The sequence below is a fragment of the Adiantum capillus-veneris genome, chromosome 22 (genome assembly GCF_014529385.1).
Source record: "Adiantum capillus-veneris isolate H3 chromosome 22, ASM1452938v2, whole genome shotgun sequence".
NCBI classification, from domain to species: domain Eukaryota; kingdom Viridiplantae; phylum Streptophyta; class Polypodiopsida; order Polypodiales; family Pteridaceae; genus Adiantum; species Adiantum capillus-veneris.
This window is the reverse complement of record NC_140952.1, coordinates 75,980,794-75,989,697: the sequence shown is the minus strand read 5'-3', so window position 1 is coordinate 75,989,697 and position 8,904 is coordinate 75,980,794.

Sequence of the window (8,904 nt, the reverse complement as noted above, 5' to 3'; positions counted from 1 at the left end):
TAGAGGTAACTTGGAAGTAATCGTACTTGCTGAGTACCTTTAGGACTGTAGGATTGTAGATTTAGATTAGGATTTGGAGGATGAGTGATAGACGAGACAAGTCTTAAGATCAAGACACTAAAAACATAAAAAACACAAGAAAACGAGTGTTTGTGGACACTTTTCACAATCCCATTGCATGAGAAACTAGGAGTAGGGTAAGTAGGATCCGAGGTGGATTTCAGAACGTTGCTCTCTCTGAAAGAATCAAGTGTGAGTTGTTATGTAAAGTTGCAGAATTTCAGGTCTACGGCTAGAAATAGCTTGAAAAGACTCGAATTCATTCAATCCGACTGGAGAGTAAGCCTAAGAGTTGTCCAAACCAGTGGGTAAGCTCAAAGACACTTCGAGGTAAAAATTTCAAGAAGTTAACCAAAACTCAAATTATTTACTTTTTCTTGACATTTTAGGCCAAATTAAGCTTTGACTTGATTTTTAGGCTTGAAAAACATCATAAAAAGACTGTCTTTGTGAAAATTGCAAAAAAGTGCTCATTTCAAGCCTCAAGTTAATAATCGCGATTATTAACTTTTTTCTCTAAATTGACCAAGGTTCATACCATTGACTCATTGCATGTTTATAAACAACTTTTGTAAAGGCCCAAAAGATTTGGATCACTAAATTGGCAAAAAACTAGGTAAAAACTTAAGTTTGTACTCATTTTTTGAATCTTGAGTGTGAATTGAGGAAAACTTTGTTCAAACTTGTTGAAAATTGATTCATAGGCTTATATTGATGTGATAGACATGTGTATATGCTCAGTTGACCAAAAACTTGTAAGATTTTGTCAAATATAAATAATCACGATTATTTACATCTGCCCTGTTTTTGAACTTTTTTGACCAAGTTGGCATACCACTAGCTTTACCATGTTGTAATAAGCCCATAAACCAAATTTGGTAAGATTTGAATCATTGGATTGAAAATTGTGACTAAAATTGCAAAGTTAGTCTGCGGGGGATAGATAATTGATAACCATTTGACAAAAAATTATCCAAACTTGATGAAAATTGGCTGGTGATCTTAACATAAGGTGCTTAATAGATCTGTGTCAAATTTGGGACAAAAATTTGCAAAAATTTATCAGGAGTAAATAATCGCGATTATTTACATCTGCTTCAAAACTTGGTGATTTTACAAATTTGAGTATACCACAAGGTCGAGCACATCAAGTAGATCCCACAAATCAATTTTTGTGAAATTTGGATCACAAAAGTGAGACTTAAGCTAGATTCTCGAAATCAGAGTCTGCGGATATTGAACAGTGGATAAACTTGATCAAATTTTGTCCAAACATATAGAAACTTGCCCAAGGGCTTTAACAAGTTGTATACTTGCAAAACCAATCCAAAAAGTGCCAGAACCTAGCAAAAGTAAATAATCGCGATTATTTACTTCTACTATCCAGAGACTTCAATTTTGACTTTTGGTCTTATACAGTGTTACATGAGCATAAAATAAGGCCATAGGGAAATTTTTTGTTCAATTGGATCAAAATTGGTACAGATACACTCAGTTTATAGGTTGCATATTTAGACCTTTGATTTTGCTAAGCTGAATCTGAAAGTCAAAATTTTGACTTCCATATCACGATTTAAAGTGATATACAGAGACCAATCATGAGAGTTCTCAAGAGCTCTATTGTCCTTATATAAAAATAGCTAATTTTATTCATTTTGTACAAGAATCAGGTTGCAGACAAGGAATTAGTGGCTTGACAGAAAGTTGCAATTGAATCGAGTGGAAATTGACGACAAGTCAATCCAAGGTGAGTACTCTATCCAGGGCTTCATAAGTCTATATGAACCTTAGAACTGGTCCTGTAATAGGAAATCAAGGCCTATTTGGAGAAACCACCAGTAGTATCCACCGAGGAAAGTGTGAATCAAGGCAACTCCTTGCACACAATTCCTAAAGAAGTCTCGGACACTTTTTCAGATTCAACATCTGAAATGTCTTCTTACTCGACTCACTTGAAAACTGAAACGACAATGCGCTATAAGCATATACTCTCCTTTTACAAGACTAACCATCATGGAGCCCAGGTTTACTTGGATCCTAGCGAAGAGTATGCTATTCGCATTGATGACCATGGTATTGAGTTCGAAGAAGAGGTTAGGGCAAACAAACAAGGAAAAATATACATGGATCGAAACGGAACTCAATATGTACAAGTCGAAAATCCTGATGTGGTAGACAAATGGGGATTAGAAGTAAACACTATAATCCCAAATATGTCAGCAAAAGAAGGACCACCAACTTTGGAATTTGAGGGATACGATCAAGTAGACTTGAAGCCTTTGAAACGGCTTTGTACGGATAATCCTAGGATCGGAGTCTATTGTTGGGAAGATAGAAACATAAAAGATCTTTTGTGGACTTCTCATTCTAGACCAGGAAAGTTAACAGCCATGAAGATCATCTATATCTTCAAGATCAAAGATAAGGGATCTGTGGATCTACCAACTTACTTGTTTAGGGATTGTTATAACAACAATTTTGGTATAATGACTCCTAAGGAGGTAGAACAAACCAAATACTAGGGGTATTCCATACGGGATTAGATATTGGGTCAAGGACCGGAAACCACTCCAAGAGACGAACATTGTGAGAGATCATCTGAGAGTAATGTGAAGAAACCAGACACCACCTCATCACATAGAAAACCAGGTGACGCTAAGGCCAGTCCAAGGCTACATGAGTCACTATTTCCGACAGACTGGTTTGAAGGACTCGGAACAGGACCAACTCCTAGAAGACCTGGAGTTGAACCAAATAGACGTGTCAAACCGGCTGATTTTCAAAAATGGGTCAAAAAATACAGTGGATCAAGGGATCCATATGACCACTTAGCAAGCGTTAATCAAGTGCTAAGAGCAGAGCGTATATTCAATTTCCATACTCAATTTGAGGGGTTTGGAATGACATTACAAGGAAAAGCTTTGGCATGGTTCCAAATCATTCCACCAAGGTCAATCATGGACTTAAACACATTAGCTCAAGGATTTGTAGCTGCTTGTTCTAAAATGGGAATTAAACATAATACGGTAGTTCAAATCTACAGCTTTAAACATAAACATGGTGAGTTTGTTAGGGATTGTGCAACTCAAATGAAACAATACATTGCCCAATGCCCAGAGATGGAGATACCTGCAGAAGAACTACTTGTATCATTGTTTCTGGAGGGACTGCTAAACAAAGAACTTCATGCTATACTCTATAGTAAAAAGCATACACCCCTAGAGGCGTGTGTGTCTGATGTTATTGACCTAGGAGAAAATTGTGAGATCTTCAATGAAGAGGATGTCCCTAAGTATAACCAAAGCAAGAAGATCATCCACAAAACCAGCACAAGTGGGAACGGCTGCTGCGGCACCACTCTCAGCCATAGAAGATATACTAAAAAGGATGAATGACATGATGAACAATATGCAAAAAGCACCTATGAGAGGACCAGGACAAGGGATATCCCCACAGGGACAACCAATTAGGCCACAAAAATGGTGTGCAATCAATGGTAAATGGACCAACCATGAAACCCACGAGTGCTACTTTAGACCAAAGTATGATGGGAATGTTCAGTACGTGCCCATGAGGCCCCAGGGACAACCCATGTACAGATATCATCCTAATATGGCTCAAGTTCAAAGACCACCAATGGGTATGGAAAGACCTCAACCTGTGTTGGGACAACAACCTCCGTATCTAGGACATAATGCGGTGCCTGTAAAGTACATGCGCTCAGAAGGAGTCATAGATGAACAAGCATTAGTGCCTGTTACACCCTATGCAGAGCCTAGTCCATCCACAGTAATGATAGAAAGAGATTGGTATAGTCCACATCCACCACCAATGGAGGAAATCATGACAGATGCTACACCAGAGATTGCGCCAATGTATTATATAGCTAATCAAGGTGATAGACCTCCCATGGGAAGACCCATGATGAAGCTTAGAACAGGAAACTGTCATAACTGTGGTACTGATGACCATTGGAAGAACGAATGTCCAAAGCCTGACAAAAACCTCATACCAATTGAAGCCTATTGCATACAATGTTGCAAAAAGGGAGGACACTTTCGGAAGGTTGTCCTAAGAATCCTTTAAACAAGGGAAAAACTGTAGTAAATGTAGTCCACACGATGCCTAGTAGCTCATCAAAGAGCGAACCGATTGTTCCAATCAAGGTAATCACTAAAGCCGAGGCAAAGAAAAAGAAACACAATTTCTTTGATGATTCGGAGAACATGAAAGTTTCTTCTCAAAGAATCAAAAGGAGCAGAAGCAAAAGATATGAGAGGAGAAAACAAAAACAACGGGTTGAAAACAAAGAGAAAGAAAAAATGCTAGCCCAGGACAAGTTGAAAGAAACTGGCAATGAATTCAAGGAAACAACCGTGAAATCTGGAGGATCCATTCTGGTTGATAAAATTTTTTAGCCTATTGATGTTGCCTTGGAAGCTTACCAAGCAAGACTTAAAGCATGCCAAAACATGAAAAACAAATGGAAAAACTATCCATCTCCAGACATGGAAGCAGCGAAGCTGGAAGCTTATCAAAACTTGGTAAGAATCACGCAATAAATGCTGGATAAACAAAAATCCAAGCTTGAAAATATTGCAAAACAAGAAGAGCTTGCGATAGAAGAAACGAAAGCAAAATCCGATGTGGTGGCAGAACCCCACCTTGAAACAAATGAACCACACCTCATAGTGCCGGACAGCGAAGATGCTTTAGACGGAATTCCATTCGTAGAGGAAGACTGGCCAGGACACTTATGGGAAAAGGTAAGAGAGATCAATGATGGGAGCCTAGCTTTAAAGTCGGCTCCTATAGAGGAAGTCTGGTTGGATAACCTACCATCAGATATGAACATGGATTTACAATCCTTGTACGGGGATTGCGGATTGGAGGCTTCAGGAATATCTAAACATGTGACATTAAAAACATTACCTTCTTACTTGGGAGATAGCGAAGATGAATCTATCATTTGCAAGACCACTCAAGTAAAAAGAGCCAAACAAACCCTAGAAGTAGACAACATTCATTCAATCATGTCTACACCTATCCAATGCACTCTTACTTTGGGAGAACTGTTGAAAATCAGGCCATACTTATGGAACGATTTACAAAAAACCCTAGAGAAGGTGGGGATAACGGGGTTAATCTCTAAGAATTTGGGAAACTTGAAAAGTGAAATGGAAAACAAAGAGATTCGATCAGTTCCTATGAACAAGGTCGGAGAATATTATGAAGGGGAAGAAGGAAACACCACCCTTCCAGTGAAATATAATGACATTGAAACCATGGAAATATTGGATAGTGGAGCTGGCATAGCCATAGCCACTAAAGTAGTATGGGAATCCTGGGGACAGCCAGCCATTAGAAAAATGTGAATGAAGTTGCAGTTGGCTGACGGACACATTGAGAGACCACTAGGTCTACTAGAAAATGTGATAGTCAACTCCTCTGGAATTTAATATCAACACACTTTTTCCATAGTAGACTTTGGGAAAAAACTCAACTATGAAATCATATTGCGAAGACCTTTCATGCGATAGGTATAGCTTATCCAAGATTAAGGAAACAACTATCTATACTTGAAGCAGGTGGGATCTATAACAAGAGTCAATCTAAAAGATCACACCTATAGAGATGTCTTGAAAACACCTATCCAAGATTTTGATTCGGTCTCTTCATCTGAAATTAAACTCCCATATTGGTTAAACAAAGACACTCCTATTTGGATGTGCGGAGCTTCTGAAAATGGAAGCTTAAGACGAGAAGAATGTATCCTAGAAAGGGACTGTACAGATGAAGCCTACATACCTGAACCCTTTCCAGAACATTGATTCGAACCATTTGAGTGGACTCAAATTTTAGCGACAGTGGATGTATGTGTGAATACGTCTATGCCTACTCAATTTTGCAATGAGGATGGCTATGACATAATTCCCATCCAAATGCTGCCAGTCCTTAACATTGAAATAAAGATGAGGAAACAAAGAACTTGATGAAAGCTCAACAAGTCTTTTCTGACCTCTATTATGATGCAACTGATGAGTTAGATGAACACTCATCTACCTCAGAAGATTCGGGGTCAGAAAAAGAGCATATGAGGGCTCAGTTACTCTTAAAGGGAGGGGAGGAAAAGCTTTTTGACTTTCCAAACCAGAAATCAAGAAGACAAAAATGGTATAGAAGAAAGAGAGACACTAAAATCGTGAAAGCACGACCTATGCTATCAGTCTCCAGTAAAACACAATTCTTGATGCAGATAGATACTAATGATTGTGTCAAGGACAAAATAACTGGCAGATATTCTTCAAACAGAAACTCAGAAATGTCTCAAAAAAGCAAGGAAGGGTACTCACGAAGAACATCAGGATAAAAAACCACTCATGACCAGAGTCGAGCAAAAAAGGAAATATCAAGAGTTGAAAAAAGCTCTAAGGCAGATATACACTACCGAAATGGAAACCACGAAAGAGGATGGTAAGTATGTAATGCATGTTCCATCCCATTACAAAAAGTATACTCTCCAAGATCGGAAAATCATAATCAAACAACCTGCTAGGGAACTACGGAAACAAGGCGAGTCTTACAAAGGACCTGCAAACGCTAAAAGGGTAGACTTGACTGAACCAGGAGAGGAACCTAGACTGGCTTACATTGCAAATGACCTCACAGAAGAAGAAGAAAAGCTTCTGTTGAGCTTGTTAAAGGAATACCGGGATATCTTCACTTTGTCTTACAAAGATCTCAAGGGTGTTGATCCAAAAACCTGTCAACATACTATACCCATGAGAGATGATGCAAAACCAAGTATACAGAGACCATACACTTATAACGAAAAATTTGTCAGAAAGATCAAAGAAGAGATTGAAAAACTAAAGGAAGCCGAATTCATTTACGAAATTGAACACACCGATTGGGTGTCTCCAATTGTGGTAGTACCTAAGAAGAATGGAAAATTACGAGTGTGTGTTAATCTCAAAAAAGTGAATGCAACTACCATAAGAGACAATTTTCCTCTTCTGATAACTAGCATAATGGGGTATATTTGCCTATCGGGTTATGCCGTTTGGGTTAACTAATGCTCCAGCCACATTTCAGAGATTGATGAACCATGCTTTCAAAAAGTATCTTTGGAAATTCTTAGAAGTATACATGGATGATCTATGCGTACATTCATCAATCCGGCCTGATCATTTTGAACACCTCAAAAAAGTATTTTAGAAATGTAGAATTTATAGGATTTTCTTAAACCCTGAAAAGTGCACATTCATGGGAAGAAAAGAAAAAATTCTTGGTCATATAGTGTCTAAAAATGGCATAGCTACTGATATTGAGAAGATTCATGTCATTGCTGATTTGCCTAGACCAACAACAATCAAGGGGGTACAAGCCTTCATGGGACATTGTGGATATTACCGACGGTTCATCTACATGTACGCTATAATTGCAAAACCCATGTATAGCTTGATTATTCACTTTGAATGGACCGAGGCATGTGAAGAATCCTTCATGAAGCTTAAGGAAGCTCTCACCTCATCTGCAATATTGAAAGCACCTGATTGGGATAAGGTATTCCACGTACATGTAGATGCTTCAAACGTTGCTATTGGTTGTATACTATCCCAACCAGGAGATGGGAAAATCGACTTTCCTATTTCTTATGCTAGCCGACAATTGAACATGGCATAAAATAATTACACCAACACTGAAAGAGAAGGACTAGGAATGATCTATGCCGTTAAAAAGTATAGACATTACCTATTAGCCAACAAGTTTTTTTTCTTTGTGGATCACCAAGCCTTGTTATATTTGGTCAAAAAACCATGCAGCACAGGGAGAATAGTGACATGGTTCATCATTCTTCTCGAATTTTATTTCACTTTGGTTGTAAAAAAAGGTACTACACATCAACGAGCAGATCATTTTTCAAGGATCATTTCAGGGGAATCACCTAAAGGGGTAGACGATGATCTACCATATGCCTATTTTTTCTCCATGGAAATGATACCTAGATGGTCGGAAAAAATTGTGTCATTAATGACAATAGATCAAGTAGATTCACAAATACCACTTCCTATCACAATTGATTTAATCGAGCAATCGGCTATGTATCAATTACTAGCTGGAAGGCTATATAAAAGAAATCAAGATGGGATATTGCTTTTATGCATTAACCCTGAAGAAAAGGAGCAATACCTAAGTCAAGCACATGTTACCATAGAAGGACTTCACTTTGCGGATAATCAAACTATGCAACGAATCTTAAGACTTGGAGTATTTTGGCCGACTATGAGGAGATATGTTAGATCTTTTGTAAAATATTGCCCTCAGTGTCCAAAACACCCACCCATTCCTCATGTAACATTGTTTTAATTGTCACATGTTCCTAAGTGGAGTAATTATATGGTTACTTACTTATCGAGTTGAACATTTCCTGAGAATATAAGTAAACGCCGCCAAAGAGCAATTGAAACGGAAGTAAGAGACTATGATCTTATTGGGAACCAATTGTGTCGGAGAGGTAAAGATCAACATTTGCGTCTTTGTGCAAATGAAAACGAGTATATTCCGATTATAGAACAAGAACATGCTGGATTATCTGGAGGTCACTTTTCTAGTGAGACCACCACAAGAGCAATCTTGATGGAAGGCATATGGTGGCCAACACTTTTTGTAGATGCCAAACAATATGTTCGAAGGTGTGATGCTTGTCAACGAGCAAAAAATGCCAACACGAGTAGACAGCATGCTCTTAAGACCAATGATGGGGGCTAGAGCCTTCGCAAAATGGGGTATAGAATTTATCGGACAGATACAGCCACCTGCTTATAGAACCCAAGCTCAATA